The following is a 16,234-nucleotide window of genomic DNA, read 5'->3' as shown; positions in this document are numbered from 1 at the left end:
TTCCTTAACGTGCCAGTAAATCTACAGACACGAGGCTGACTTATTTGAGCATCTTCAGATATCATCGGACTGAGCCAGGATCGAACCTGCCAAATTGGGGTCAGAAGGCCAGCGCCTCAACCGTCTGAGCTACTCAGAAGACGAGAGAGCTCGTACAGAGTCTTTGCCTGTTCCCTTCTCGCTAGTCTCCTACGACATTCAGGGGTACGCATAATGCATCATTTGACTCCAACCACATGGGAGATAAAGAAATGATATGATATGGCGTATGGCTTTTAGTGCCGGGAGTGTCCGAGGACATGTTGTGCTCGCTATGTGCAGGTATTTTGATTTGACACCCGTAGGCGACCTGCGCGTAGTGATGAGGATGAAATGATGATGAAGTCGACGCATACATCCAGTCCGTGTGCCAGAGAAATTAACCAATGATGGTTAAAATTGCCGACCCTGCCGGGAATCGAACCCGATACCCCTGTTTCCAAAGGTCAGTACGCTAACCATTTATCCATGGAGCCGGACGAGAGATAAAGAGATCCGATAAATCGAAAGAAAAACGAGTGTGTCACAAAAGAATGGTGAGGCTCAAGAACTGAGAGAAAATTAAAGGCATTCTGGACCTCGTAATATATACAATATATTACTATTCCAATAATAATAAGGATCAAGAGGAGGAACCTAGGTATGCTATCGAGATATTACACAGAATAGTATCCCCGACAGGCATTCATATATCATTCGAAAAAGATGACGTAACTGACCTAGTATACGTAGACAAACCGTGGTTACCATGGTTAAGATACTGTAGGGAAGTTCATGACGCTAATTGCAGATAGATAGTCAGCCTTAAAACATATCCATTTTTTTTGGAATCAATCACAACAAAGGGTTAAGCCTTGTGAAAGAGGCCAAGTGCAGGGAATATTCACATTCTGCGAAGACTTTTGCCCCTTCGAAGTGTCAGTGGCTTTCTACCCGAAGGACCAAGTTTCAAAAACAACTAGATCGCGAGATGAAAACTTCATCCGAATAATCACGCGGGGTGAGAAAGGACATACGGCCTCAAACTCCCAGCAGAATCCAAAATGGGTCAGGGTCACTTCAGCGACCACAGAAGTAACTAGAATAAGCTGTACAATTAATTATATTTACCTATATTCTTCACGATCTTACCCTTATCCTCCTATTCGCCCTGAATAATAAAGCAACGATATATTCCAGTGAAGGAATTTCTCATCTACATCTTTATTTTCCTCAAGTCACATTAAACAAATATTGTAGTTTACAGCGCTGTGAATATTGGATGTCAGGCTGGGTGAGATTAGTTCCTGCTTTCATTACGTTATCTCAGCCAAGTGTGTTTTGAAAGCTGAGGGATCTTCTTCATTGTCAAGCTACTGGGATAAAACTTATCTGAAACTCCATGGCTGACAGTATGCATCTTGAAGGAACACGGGGAAAGTGGGAGTATATTTATCAAATCTTAACCTCACAGTCCCTCGAGGGAGAGCAGGGAGTTATTAAGAAAGGTTATGGAAAATGGAAATCGTTAAATGACTCGGGGGAGGTTGAGCAGTTCACATTCTGGGCGTGGTGTTTGCTCTTCCTAGAGCATCGCTTGTAATAAGGGTTAGGAAGTCTATGACCTAAAGAAGTACAAAATATGCGAGCTAATATGGCCTAAAATCTAGGTAAAGTATGATATAAGAGAGGTAAACATGACTAGAATTGTAGGTATAGGTAGCAAGTATTACAGTATTACTAACATTTTACGTGTCAAAAAGTGATAATACAACAGGCACAGACTGACAAAGCGGCAGAAGGTACAGTAAATGAAAACTTTATACTTCACACAATGTTATAGCCCTGAGACGCAGTTGTCATTCTGTTCTCCAAAAACGAAATATTAGTATGCTTTTGGGTGTCTGTCCGCTGATGTTCGTGCACATCTCTATCTCGGAATCATCTGTTGTAAAGATTCTAGCTACCTATTTCGGGAAAAGAGAGAAAAATACATCTAAGACAGTATTTTGAAATCCTGTGTTTGAAACTCGACGTAGACAACAAGTACATTGTTAAAAACTACGCCCCAATTGTAAATGCTCAAAATATAACCAAATATGACCTTATATTAAAAAATTAGTAAAATATAACCACAGCAATAAAAACGGTCAAAATATACATTTATGAGCCACACAAAATTGCTTTAAACGGTGTCAGGAGCCCATCATTCACAGTTCTTTTTCAGATGTCTAGTAAAATGACCTCAGGAATGAAACATGAATTTTCCTTGATCATCCGACGTTAATTACGATACTGACACTGATGTGATTTTTAAAATAAATACCAGTGTAGGAGTAAAAGGTGAAGAATTACTCCCAAAAATCAATTCTCCACCTTTTAACGGTTATCCGTTGAATAAGTTTGGCTGCTTACATAACTCTATCCGTATTTATGTTTTTTTGCCATTTGTTTTACGTCGCACTGACACAGATAGGTCTTATGGCGACGATGAGATAGGAAAGGCCTAGGAGTCGGAAGGAAGCGGCCGTGGCCTTAATTAATGTTGCCTGGTGTGAAATTGGGAAACCACAGAAAACCATCTTCAGGGTGGAGTTCGAACTCACTGTCTCCCACATGCAGGCTCACAGCTGTGCGCCCCTAACAGCACGGCCAACTCGCCCGGTACTTTGTTATTAAATAAAAAAGCGGAGCTTGCTTATAATACTCACACTGATGTGATTTTGCAAGTAAATACAAACTTAGGAATGAAACTGAACAATTACTCGCAGAAATCAATTCATTCTCAAACTTTTAACGCTGCTCAGTTGAATAAGTTCGGCTGCTTACGTAACTGTACTCGTATTTATGTTTCTCCGAAAGAATGTGTGTATTGTTATATGCTCGTCAGGCTGAGAAGTCTTTATGCTAATCACAAACTTATTTTTTTAAAGCTGCTTTAAGTCGCACCGACACAGATAGGTCTTATGGCGACGATGGGATAGGAAAGGGATAGGAGTAGGAAGGAAGCGTCCGTGGCCTTAAGGTACAGCCCCAGCATTTGCCTGGTGTGAAAATGGGAAACCACGGAAAACCATCTTCAGGGCTGCCGACATTGGGGTTCGAACACACTATCTCCCGAATACTGGATACTGGCCGCCCTTAAGCGACTGCAGCTATAGAGCTCTGCCACAAACTAAAAGGATGTAATCAATTTATATGAAAACATCAAAGCATATAATTAAGAAATGTAATATCTTACCATCCGACTTCACAAACTCCTCCTTTTTGGAACATTCATTTATCCGAAATTTAATTACCGTACGGTTTTTAGTGGCGAGGACGTATTCGGCTCGTCTGGTGCAAGTCTTTCTATATGACGCTTTTGGGCGACCTGATCATATGGTATGATATTATTATTAGCATATCGTTTCGGTCTTTTAGAATCACCGAGAAAGAAGGATTGTTTATAATCTGTACAAAAATCAGGCTGCAGTTATAACAATCGAGGGTTATGAAAAAAAGAAGCAGCAAACCAGAAAAGAGTGAGGCAAGGTTGCAATTGGTCCCCCCACTTTTTCAATGTTTATATATAGACGCATTGAAGGAAATCAAAGAGGAATACTTTTAAAGGGGAATTAAAATCCAGTAAGAGGAAAACAAAATTGTGAGGTTTGCCGATGTTACTGTTATTTTATCCGAGTCTGCAGAATGTATGGAGAAACTGTTGAATTGTATGGACACAGTCTTGGAGAAGAATTACAAGATGAATATAAATACATCCAAACAAAAGTAATGCAGTATAATCGAACGAAGTCAGATGATGGAGGGAATATTATATTAGGAACTGGTGTCATGAAGAAGTAGATTTTAATTATTATTTTTAATTTCGTGTGGCTATTTCTAGCTGAGTGCAGCCCTTGTAAGGCAGACCCTCCGATGAGGGTGGGCGGCATCTGCCATATGTAGGTAACTGCGTGTCATTGTGGTGGAGGATAGTGTTATTTGAGGTGTGTGTGTTTTGCAGGGATGTTGGGGACAGCTCAAACACCCAGCTCCCAAGCCATTGGAATTAACCAATGAAGGTTATAATCCCCAACCCGGCCTGGAATCGAACCCGGGACCCTCTAAACCGAAGGCCAGTACGCTGACAATTCAGCCAACGAGTCGGACATGAAGAAGTAGATGAATATCGCTCACTTCCAGCGTTGATACAGGAATTAGATATGTAATAATATTTTCGTCTGGAACATGACATTTTATTGAAGTGAAACATGGACGATAACTAGTTCAGAAACCAAGAAAGAGAATAGAAACTTTTGAAAGCTGGTGTTACTGAAGAATACTGAAGGTGAGATGCGTGGCTCAAATCACGAATGAACCGATATTGCATCTAATTGGTAAGACGAGAACGATTTGCTAAATAAGAGAAAGAATGATAGGCCACATCTCAAGATACCCAGAACTCGTTAAGTTGGTTTTTGAGCGAACTGTAGGCGGTAAATGATGATGATGTTTCTTGCTTAAAGGGCTTAACAGCTAAGTCATCGGCCCATAACGGTACGAGGTGCTAAGAAATGAAACGATAATTAAAACTTCAAAATGTATCCACTGACTAGAATGGTAAAGAAAAACCATGAATTTAAAACAATCAGTGGATCCAATTCGCAATGCCTTATTTTCTGGGATGAAGCTTGTGTACCAATCCAGGCCATGGGCCCTTCATAATGGTACTAATCACTGGTATGAAATGGCGTATGTTTCTTCTTTAGTGCCGGGAGTGTCCGAGGACGTGTTTGGCTCGCCAGGTTCGGGTCTTTTGATTTAACTCCCGTAGGCGACCTGCGCATCGTGATGAGGATGAAATGACAATGAAGACGACACACACACCTAGCTTCGGTGCCAGCGGAATTAACTTATGATGGTTAAAATTCCCGACCCTGCCGGGAATCGAACACGGGACCCCTGTGAACAAAGGCCAGCACGCTAACCATTTAGCCGTGAAGCCAGACACTAATCACTGGTAAAGCAGAACCATGATGTTCCGCCTATAGTGGTACTAATCACAGGTAATGTAGACTCAAGTTATGTCACACATAATGGCACCACTCACAGATAAAAGAGATTCATGGTGTTCCTCACATAGTGGGACTAACTGCGGGCGCCGGCTAGACCCGTGGTGTTGCTCACATAGTAGTACTAATCACAGGCTATGTATACTCATGGTTTTGCTCACGTAGTGGTACTAATCACAGGCTTTGTATACTAATGGTGTTGCTCTCATAGTGGTACTAATCAGAGGCAATGTAGAGCCACGGTGTATCACACATTATGGCACCTCCACAGGCAACAAAGACCCATGGTGTTCCTCACATAATAGTACTGCTCCTAGGTAACCTAGACCCATGGCGTTCCTCACATGGTGATACTAATCGTAAGTAACGGCGACCTATGGTGTTCCTCACGTTATGGTACTGCTCCTAGGTAACCTAGACCCATGGCGTTCCTCACATGGTGATACTAATCGTAAGTTACGGCGACCTATGGTATTCCTCACGTTATGGTACTGCTCCTAGGTAACCTAGACCCATGGCGTTCCTCACATGGTGATACTAATCGTAAGTTACGGCGACCTATGGTATTCCTCACGTTATGGTACTGCTCCTAGGTAACCTAGACCCATGGCGTTCCTCACATGGTGATACTAATCGTAAGTAACGGCGACCTATGGTGTTCCTCACGTTATGGTACTGCTCCTAGGTAACCTAGACCCATGGCGTTCCTCACATGGTGATACTAATCGTAAGTAACGGCGACCTATGGTGTTCCTCACGTTATGGTACTGCTCCTAGGTAACCTAGACCCATGGCGTTCCTCACATGGTGATACTAATCGTAAGTTACGGCGACCTATGGTATTCCTCACGTTATGGTACTGCTCCTAGGTAACCTAGACCCATGGCGTTCCTCACATGGTGATACTAATCGTAAGTTACGGCGACCTATGGTATTCCTCACGTTATGGTACTGCTCCTAGGTAACCTAGACCCATGGCGTTCCTCACATGGTGATACTAATCGTAAGTAACGGCAACCTATGGTGTTCCTCACGTTATGGTACTGCTCCTAGGTAACCTAGACCCATGGCGTTCCTCACATGGTGATACTAATCGTAAGTAACGGCAACCTATGGTGTTCCTCACGTTATGGTACTGCTCCTAGGTAACCTAGACCCATGGCGTTCCTCACATGGTGATACTAATCGTAAGTAACGGCAACCTATGGTGTTTCTCACGTTATGGTACTGCTCCTAGGTAACCTAGACCCATGGCGTTCCTCACATGGTGATACTAATCGTAAGTTACGGCGACCTATGGTGTTCCTCATATAATAGTACTGCTCCTAGGTAACCTAGACCCATGGCGTTCCTCACATGGTGATACTAATCGTAAGTTACGGCGACCTATGGTGTTCCTCACGTTATGGTACTGCTCCTAGGTAACCTAGACCCATGGCGTTCCTCACATGGTGATACTAATCCTAAGTTACGGCGACCTATGGTGTTCCTCACGTTATGGTACTGCTCCTAGGTAACCTAGACCCATGGCGTTCCTCACATGGTGATACTAATCGTAAGTTACGGCGACCTATGGTATTCCTCACGTTATGGTACTGCTCCTAGGTAACCTAGACCCATGGCGTTCCTCACATGGTGATACTAATCGTAAGTTACGGCGACCTATGGTATTCCTCACGTTATGGTACTGCTCCTAGGTAACCTAGACCCATGGCGTTCCTCACATGGTGATACTAATCGTAAGTAACGGCGACCTATGGTGTTCCTCACGTTATGGTACTAATCACAAGTAGTCTCAATGTTCTAATTCCATCAACCCTGTTCTCTCCTTTTACTCGCCTTTTGCGACAGGCAAGGGATATCGTGGGTGTATAATCCATCTGCGTCCCCCACCCACAGGAGTTTGTAGGTGGTAAAAATAGTAGGGCTAGACCAAGGTGGTAAACAGATGAGAGTATATCTAATATGTAGCAGTTGCGTAGAAATCAAAAGATTAGAACAGGATAGGACGGAGGAGTGCATGGAGGGCTGAATAAAACAAATCTATGGATTTTAAACTCAAACAACAAGAACACCAACAACAAATGTTAATCGAATTATGATGTTTGCTGTAACGTGTAGAAGTGGATTAGTAATTATTATATATCCACATTCCTTCATACGAAATATAACTTACGCATAAACATAATTTCCTCCTTGTAATTATTTAATTCTCTATCTGTTCCAAGAATCTATTCCTCAAATTGACTTCGCATTGCCACTTTTATCTGGCAGGTCAGTGAGCTGTATCCTTTAATGGAGGTCTCACTGCCCGCAACAGGTGGCAGCGGTGGCAAGACGCCAAGCAGTTCCTGTGAACTTTACATAACCTGCTAAGAACGCTCTGCTTGAGGTCATACAATAATCCCTTGAATGAAACTTTCTCCTATAAATACAAAGTGAAGACAGAGCAGCCTAAGGTAACAGCCTCGTTAGCTAATTTATAGCGAGAGTTGGTACCAATACTAATAATAATAATAATAATAATAATAATACCGGGCGAGTTGGCCGTGCGCGTAGAGGCGCGCGGCTGTGGGCTTGCATCCAGGAGATAGTAGGTTCGAATCCCACTATTGGTAGCCCTGAAAATGGTTTTCCGTGGTTTCCCATTTTCACACCAGCCAAATACTGGGGCTGTACCTTAATTAAGGCCACGACCGCTTCCTTCCAACTTCTAGGCCTTTCCTATCCCATCGTCGCCATAAGACCTATCTGTGTCGGCGCGACGTAAAGCCCCTAGCAAAAAAAAATAATAATGATGTTGATGATGATGGTCATTGTGTTTTAAAGGTGCCTAACATCTAGATCATCGGCCCCTAATGGTACGAGATGAGACGAAATGTAACTGACAGTTAAAATTCATCCACAGACCAAGATTCAAAACATGATGAAGAATTAATGATTGAATGAATACGAATTTAAAACAATCAGCCGATCCAGCTCACACTATGTATATATGTTTGGTATTCAGCCCGAAGGCTGGTTTGATCCTCTACAGCTCCACCAACAGCTGTCTTGGATAGCCTAGGTGTCACGGAAGAGGCATACTAGGGAAATGAGGAGTGAGGTAGTTTCCCGTCGCTTTCCTCACTGAGCCAGAAGGTGCTATTACATATCAGTCTGCCAAGCCCACAGAAATGCATGCACGCACCAACCAACCTTATGAGCGATATTTTCACACCATTCATAACAGGGACTGGCTGCATAAGGTACGGTATTACTAGAATCGCTTATACCTCGGTCACTTTTCATATTGTCAAAGTCAAGGATGAGACTGAGACAGGTCAATGAAAGTTACAAATTTATTCTAGCCCATACCAGAAGACATAGCGCACTGTAAAGACTACATCCTGCTAGCAAAGGCATAGCTCAAAATATTGAAAGGTAAAACTAATTTCAAAATCCAACTACTGACGAGAATTCGAAAAGACGACGACGAACAAAGATTGTTATTGTTGATGCTGTTGTTGCTGAGTCATCAATCCATAAACTGGTTTGATGCAGCTGTCCATGCCACCCTACCCAGTGCTAAACTTTTCATTTCTGCGTATCTACTGCACCTTATATCTACTCTAATTTGCTTGCCATATTCATACCTTGGTCTACCGCTACCGTTCTTACCGCCTACACTTCCTTCAAAAACCAACTGAAAAATTCCTGGGTGTCTTAAGATGTGTCCTATCATTCTATCTCTCCTTCTCGTCAAATTTTATCAAACCGACCTCCTTTCACCAATTCGATTCAGTATCTCTTCATTCATCATTCAATATCCGACTCGTTGGCTGATGGGTCAGCGTACTGGCCTTCGGCTCAGAGGGTCCCGTCTGCGATTCCAGGCCGGATCGGCGATTTTAACCTTTATTGGTTAATTCCAGTGGCCCGGGAGCTGGGTATTTGTGCCGCCTCCAACATCCCTGCAACTCACACACCACACATAACACTATCCTCTACCACAATAACACGCAGTTACGTACGCATGGCAGATGCCGCCCACACGCATCGGATGGTCTACCTTACAAAGGCTGCACTCGGCTAGAAATAGCCACACGAATTTTTTTATTCATCATTAGATCTATCCATCTCACCTTCAACATTCTTCTGTTACACCAAATTTCAAAAGCTTCTATTCTCTTTCTTTCTGGGCTAGTTATCGTCCATGTTTCACTTCCATACAATGCCATGCTCCAGACGAAAGTTTTTAGAAACATATTCTGATTCCTATATCAATGTTCTAAGTGAAGAAATTTATTTTCCTAAGAAAGCTCTTCCTTGTTTGTGCTAGTCTGCATTTTATGTCCTCCTTACTTCGGCTATCGTTAGTTATTTTACCACCCAAGGAACAATATTCATGTACTTCCTTTAAAACTTAATTTCCTAATCTTATATTAACAGCATGACCTGCCTTCGTTCGACTGCACCCCATTACTTTTGTTTTGGACTCATTTATTTTCATGTTATACTCCGTCCATACCATTCAGCAAATTGACGAGATCTTTTGCAGTCTCAGATAAAATAATTTCATCGGCAAAGCTCAGGGTTTTGATTCCCTCTCGTTGGTTTGCGATTCCCTTATCAAATTACTGTTTGATTTCCTTTACTACCTGTTCTATATATACACTGAAAAGGGGAGGGGACACACTGCAGCCTTGCCTCACTCGTTTCAGGATTGCTGCTTCTTTTTCAAAGCCCTCGACTCTATCACTGCAGACCGATTTTTATACAGATTGTAAATAATTCTTCGTTCTTGGTATCTGATCCCGATCAACTTCATAAATTCAAAAAGCTTGGTCCTCTCAACATTGCGTCCGACTCGTTGCCTGAATGGTCAGCGTACTGGCCTTCGGTTCAGAGGGTCACGGGATTGATTCCCGGCCGGGTCTGGGATTTTAACATTCATTGATTACTTCTAAGGGCTGGGTGTTTGTGCTGTCTGCAACATCCCTGCAACTCGCACACCACATATAACACTATCCTACACCAAAATAACACGCCTTACATCCTGCTAGAAATAGCTACGCCAAAACGCGAAATTATTATTTTCAACGTTATTGAATGCCTTTTCTAGATCTACGAACACCATGTACGTGGGGTTGTCCTTCCTAATTTGATACTCTAAGATCAGACGTAAAGTCAGGACTGCTTCACGTGTTCCTACATTTCTTCTGAATCCAAATTGATCTTCTCCCAACTCAGTTTCAACTTGCCTCTCCATTCTTCTGCGAATAATACGTGTTAGAATTTTACAGGCGTGAGATACTAAACTAATCGTGCGGTAGATTTCACACTTGTCAACACCGAATTTCTTTGGAATAGCTATAAGAACATTCTGCCGAAAACCGGATGGCACTTCTCATGTCTCATACATCTTGCACATTGAAAGGAATATCCTCGCCATGCTGGCTTCTCCTAAGGCAGTCAGTAATTCAGAGGGAATTCCATCAAATCCAGGTGCTTTGCTCCTATTTAGGTCTCTCAAAGCTCTGTCGAATTCTGACCTATTTCATCAGCATCAACAGCCTCTTGTTCCAGAACCATATCATCTACGTCCTTACCTTGGTAAAAACTGTTGCAGATGTTCCTGCCTCCTTAATGCTCATACACCAAGTTTTCCTTTCTCCAAAAGTTCCATTGATTTTCCCGTATGCAGCATCTACCTTTCCTAGGACCATACAACTTTCAACCTTGCACTTCCCCTTCAGCCATTATTTCTTAGCTGCCCTGCACTTTCTATCCACTTCATTCTTTAATCGCCTGTATTGTTTTCTGTTCTCTTTCATTTTTCGAATTACTGTATTTTCGACGTTCATCGATCATGTCTATTATTTCTTAAGTTATTCATTGATTCTTAGTTGATCTTTCCTCTCTTCCTAACATCCCTTCAGAAGCTCTACTGACCACAGTCTTCATCACTGTCCAATCTTCTTCTACTGTGTTTCCTTCAGGCTTTCCATTTAGTCCTTGTGCAAATTGTTTCTTAAAACAATCCTTCACACTCTTTTCTATCAAATTGCCTAGATCATATCTCACTGGATTCCTTTCCTTCTTCAATTTCTTCAACTTCAGATGGCATTACATGACCAACAAGTTGTGATCAGAGACCACGTCTTCTCCTGGGAAAGTTTTGCAATCCAACACCTGGTTCGTGAATCCCTGCCTAAACATAATGAAGTCTTATTTGATACCTTCCAAAGTCTTCATGTCTCGTCCATGTGCGAAGCCGTCGTTTGTGGTATTTGAACCAGATATTAGCAATTAAATTGTGATTGGTGCATAATTCAATCAGCCGACTTCCTCTTTCGTTCCTTTGCCCCAATCCGAATTCCCCTACTGCATTACCTTCTCTTCCTTGGCCTACCACTGTATTCCATTCTCCCATCACAATTAGATTCTTTTTTTTTTTTTGCTAGGGGCTTTACGTCGCACCGACACAGATAGATCTTATGGCGACGATGGGATAGGAAAAGCCTAGGAGTTGGAAGGAAGCGGCCGTGGCCTTAATTAAGGTACAGCCCCAGCATTTGCCTGGTGTGAAAATGGGAAACCACGGAAAACCATCTTCAGGGCTGCCGATAGTGGGATTCGAACCTACTATCTCCCGGATGCAAGCTCACAGCCGCGCGCCTTTACGCGCACGGCCAACTCGCCCGGTACAATTAGATTCTCTCCTTTTACATACTGTATTAAATCTTCTATCTCTTCATATATTCTTTCGACTTCCCCTTCATCCGCTGAACTAGTAGGCATATAGACCTGCACTATGGTAGTGAGCATTGGTTTGGTGTCTATCTTGACAACAATAATCCTTTCACTCTGCTTGTCGTAGTAGCTTAGCCGCTGCCCTACTTTTTTATTCATTATTAAACCAAATCCTGCATTTCCTTGTTTCATTCTGTGTTGATAATTCTGTAGTCGCCTGACCAGAAATCCTGCTCTTCCTGTCAACATACTTCACTTATACCAACTACATCTGTCTATCTCCCTTTATGGATTCTCTAACCTATCACAACAATTCAGACTTCTAACATTCCACGATCCGACTCGCACAATGTCAGTATCCATCTTCCTGATGATCGCCCCCTCTCTTGCAGTCCCCACCCGGAGATACGAATGGGGGACTATTTTACCTCCGGAATATTTTATCCGGGAGGCGGCCATCTTCAGCACATCATTCGTACAGAGAGAGCTGCATGTCCTCGGCAGTCAGTTACGGCTGTAGTTTCCCGTTGATTTCAGCCGTGCAGCAGTATCAACAGAGTTAAGCCATGTTGAGTATTATTACAAGGCCGTATCAGTCAATCATCTAGACTGCCGCCCTTGAGGCTGCTACCCGCTACTAGTTGGTGCAGTGGCTTATCTGCTTGCCTGTCATCCTGGCGACAGTGGGGTTTGATTCCTGGTAATGCTGGGGTCACGAAAGGCATGGACCTTAAATCACGGGCCACAACTCTTTCACGTCTCAGTGCGTACAGGGACTCTGAGCAAACGGGATAAGCTACGGAAGATGATGATGATGATGATAGTAATAATAATAATAATTATTATTATATTATATTATATTATATTATATTATATTATATTATATTATATTATATTATATTATATTATATTATATTATATTATATTATATTATATTATATTACATTATCTGTTAGGTCATCAGCCCAGAGGCTGGTTGGATCCTCAAATAGCACCACCAAAGGTTATGCGGTTATAAGGAAACCGCAAAAACCAATGGCAGCACCAAAATGAGGCGTACTAGGCAAGACGAAGAGTGAGGTAGTTTGCCATTGCTTTCCTTACTGGGTCAGAAAGTGCCACTGCAGCACGACCGACCCTATGAGCAACACCTTTCATAATACTCAGCTGCACTAATCGTGCTCTGAATGTCATTACTCAGCACCACCCATACCCCAGCAACTTCCATATTGTCACAGCCATGGATGAGACTGGGACTTCAGTGAAAGCTACACTTTACTCTGGCCTGTACCAAGAGATGGATACAAAAGTACTGTATCCATCAAGAAATTGCAGCAGGCATTATATTATATTATATTATATTATATTATATTATATTATATTATATTATATTATATTATATTATATTATATTATATTATATTATATTATATTATATTATATTATATTATATTATATTATATTATATTATATTATATTATATTATATTATATTATATTATATTATATTATATTATATTATATTATATTATATTATATTATATTATATTATATTATATTATATTATATTATATTATATTATATTATATTATATTATTATTATTATTATTATTATTATTATTAGGCGAAGGTAAAACAATTGATCTTTGGGGGTACGCCAAGCAAAAGGTTTGAATACCACTGATCTATGGTTCAAAATCCACCATCCCTTTGTCGCACCTGTTAGTCGCCTGTTACGACACGCAGGGGATACCGTGTGTGTATTCTTCATGTGCGGCCCCCACCCACAGGGGTGTACCAATACTCTAATATATGATGCCCACAGCATGGTGTCGACATAATGGGCACACATTTTCAGGATGTTCATATTAACTTATTGCAATACTATCGAATTAGCGCTGCTATGCACGTCTCTTGTGGGAGCGCGTTCATATCCCCTACGTGAATGGATTCGTCCAGCATTTCTCAACAGGGTTGACACGGCACCCTAGAGGTCCTCAGTGAAGTAAATAAGAGCCCATCAAAATTCTTAAAATGTTTTTAAAAGAATTCAAATATGAGAATGTTAGTGCAGATATTCTCTTTGGACCATTTGGCGCTATTTGGGCTGCTTACATGCCAATTTTGGCTCTACCAGATGGTGGAGGAACGGATTCCTGATTGAGTTTTGTTTAATTTCATTGAGTAGCAAAAATCTTTTACGTATCAACATCTTGCACCACCTGGTGTTGAACCGATTTTATATCTGTCCTTCAAAAATTTCACTAGAGCTGTCCGTTTTGAACCAGTGATATTGGGGTACGGAGGCCGACACTCCACCACTGACTCACAGAGCGACCTATTGAATATACTGAATACAATAAGCTGCATCCAACGAGTATTTCCGTTCGAATTAATATTCCAATTAATTGAATCCTACCATCCCCACGCCGCCAAACCAGCTCAGTACATTACGTATCTTTTGGCGCTGTTCCCTATAGGTTTCTGCTCTATCAGTAGCACTAATACCGGTTGCGCAATACACAGACATTTTTCTCCTTTGTTAGTTAACGGTATTACTGGAAACTTAGCATTCCTTAAGGCTACTCTCTTTTTGTGACATAACGGATGGAAGTATTCGTTGAAAATGAACAGCTAACATATTAGGCTGATAAATTCCCTGACAATTTTAGATGAGTCCATTAGGAACTTCCTCTATTATCACATACCGCTGATAAAGCCACTATTTTCTTTTATTTATTTTACCGCTACCAGGAATCTTACGTTAGAAGATGTTGTCATTGAGTTTGTGTGTAGCCGAGTAAGACTAGGTGGCGGAGGGGGGAGAGAGCAATTACGTCTCATTAATTAGTCTACATAATTAATTTCCGTAGAGATTAGATGATAAGCGCCATTGATCAACACTCTGATGGCTTCCTATATTAACTTTCAGATAATTCAAGGACACTTTTAATGGCAGGCCTTTTGGTACACATGTAAGATTCGTGTTGTTCTTTTTAGCCATATATTATTTTTGATGGCCTTGCGATCTAGGGATAGAAGCCTGCGTCTTTCCGAGAGGCAGCGAGTTCGATTCCCAGTCTGAAGAACGATTTTTATCTGGATCTGAGTGCTGTGGCCAAGCAGCCAAAGGAAGGAAGAACCTTCCAGCGAGATATAGAATCGATCTTAAGTTAATCATAATTGCAACCAGTTCCAGTGAGAAGACGAGTCCGCCTCTGAGATGTATTGGTTAGTGTGATTAGCTGCCACCCCCGAATGGTCCGGGTTCGATTGCCGGCTCTGCCACGAAATTTGAAACTTGGTAAGAGGACTCGAACTGGATACACTCAGTCTCGGGAGGTCAACTAAGTAAAAGGGGTTTTATTCCCACCTCAGCCAATCTCGAAGTAGTTTTCCGTGGTTTCTCTACTTCCCATCCAGGAAAATACCGGAATTGTACCTAACTTAAAGCCACAGCCGCTTCCTTCCCTCTTCCTTGTCTATCCCTTCCTATCTTCCCATCCGCCTCAAGGTCCCTGTTCAGCATAGCTGGTGAGGCCACCTGTGGGAGGTACTTGTCCTCCTTCCCATTCTCACACTCCAGCACACTGCCCTTGAGGCGGCAGAGATGGGATCCCTTGCTAATTCCAAGGAAGAAACCAACCATGAACGGTATACGGATTAAGAAAGGAAGAAGGAAAGAGGGTGAGAAGGCGAGAACCACATTCTCCAAGTTCCAGGCAGTCCTGAAAAGTCGCGACCTGAACATGGGACTCTGAGTGCGTCATTCTAGTTGCTGCGTCTTTTCAGTCCTCCTTTAAGGAAAACGAAAGCGTTCTGACATGGATGCGGAAAGAGTGGATGATTATCAACACATCATCAAGGCCCGGATACTGTACTACTTCGGACAGGTCATGCGACATTACAGTATTCTTTGTCAAGGTTAGTGAAATATCCCTACTCGATTCGAGTCTCCAAGGCGACAAATGTATTCGAAACGACGGAAAACTGTACGGCAAGTACAGAAAACAACAACAACACGGTTCAAACCGGAAGAAGAACTGAAGAAGAAAGATTTTTTGGTTTGGGAAATTTACGTCAGAGTTTCGCCTTTTCGGAACAGCTCTCTTCAGATCAGCGATCAACAGGATGATGTAGACAACATGATTTCCAATGTCCGGTTACGGGCAAGAAGATAAGTGCTGGTTCGAAGTCCACTCATCAGTACGGGAAAACAATTGCATTTATTGATGGCGAGATAAGGGCACAGTTTTACAAATTCGAGATTAAGGGCCAAGAGGATTCGTCATGCGCTAAGAGACACATAAATGCATTTCGTACGTGGTTCTAGAAGAGAATACTACGCATTCCATGGACTGAAAAAATTGCAAATGCCTCCATTACGGAAGAGCTTAGCAAGACTGAACCCTCGTTATCCCAAGTAAGC

This window comes from Anabrus simplex, chromosome 9 (genome assembly GCF_040414725.1).
Source record: "Anabrus simplex isolate iqAnaSimp1 chromosome 9, ASM4041472v1, whole genome shotgun sequence".
Taxonomy (NCBI): domain Eukaryota; kingdom Metazoa; phylum Arthropoda; class Insecta; order Orthoptera; family Tettigoniidae; genus Anabrus; species Anabrus simplex.
Note: the sequence above shows the minus strand (reverse complement) of the source record.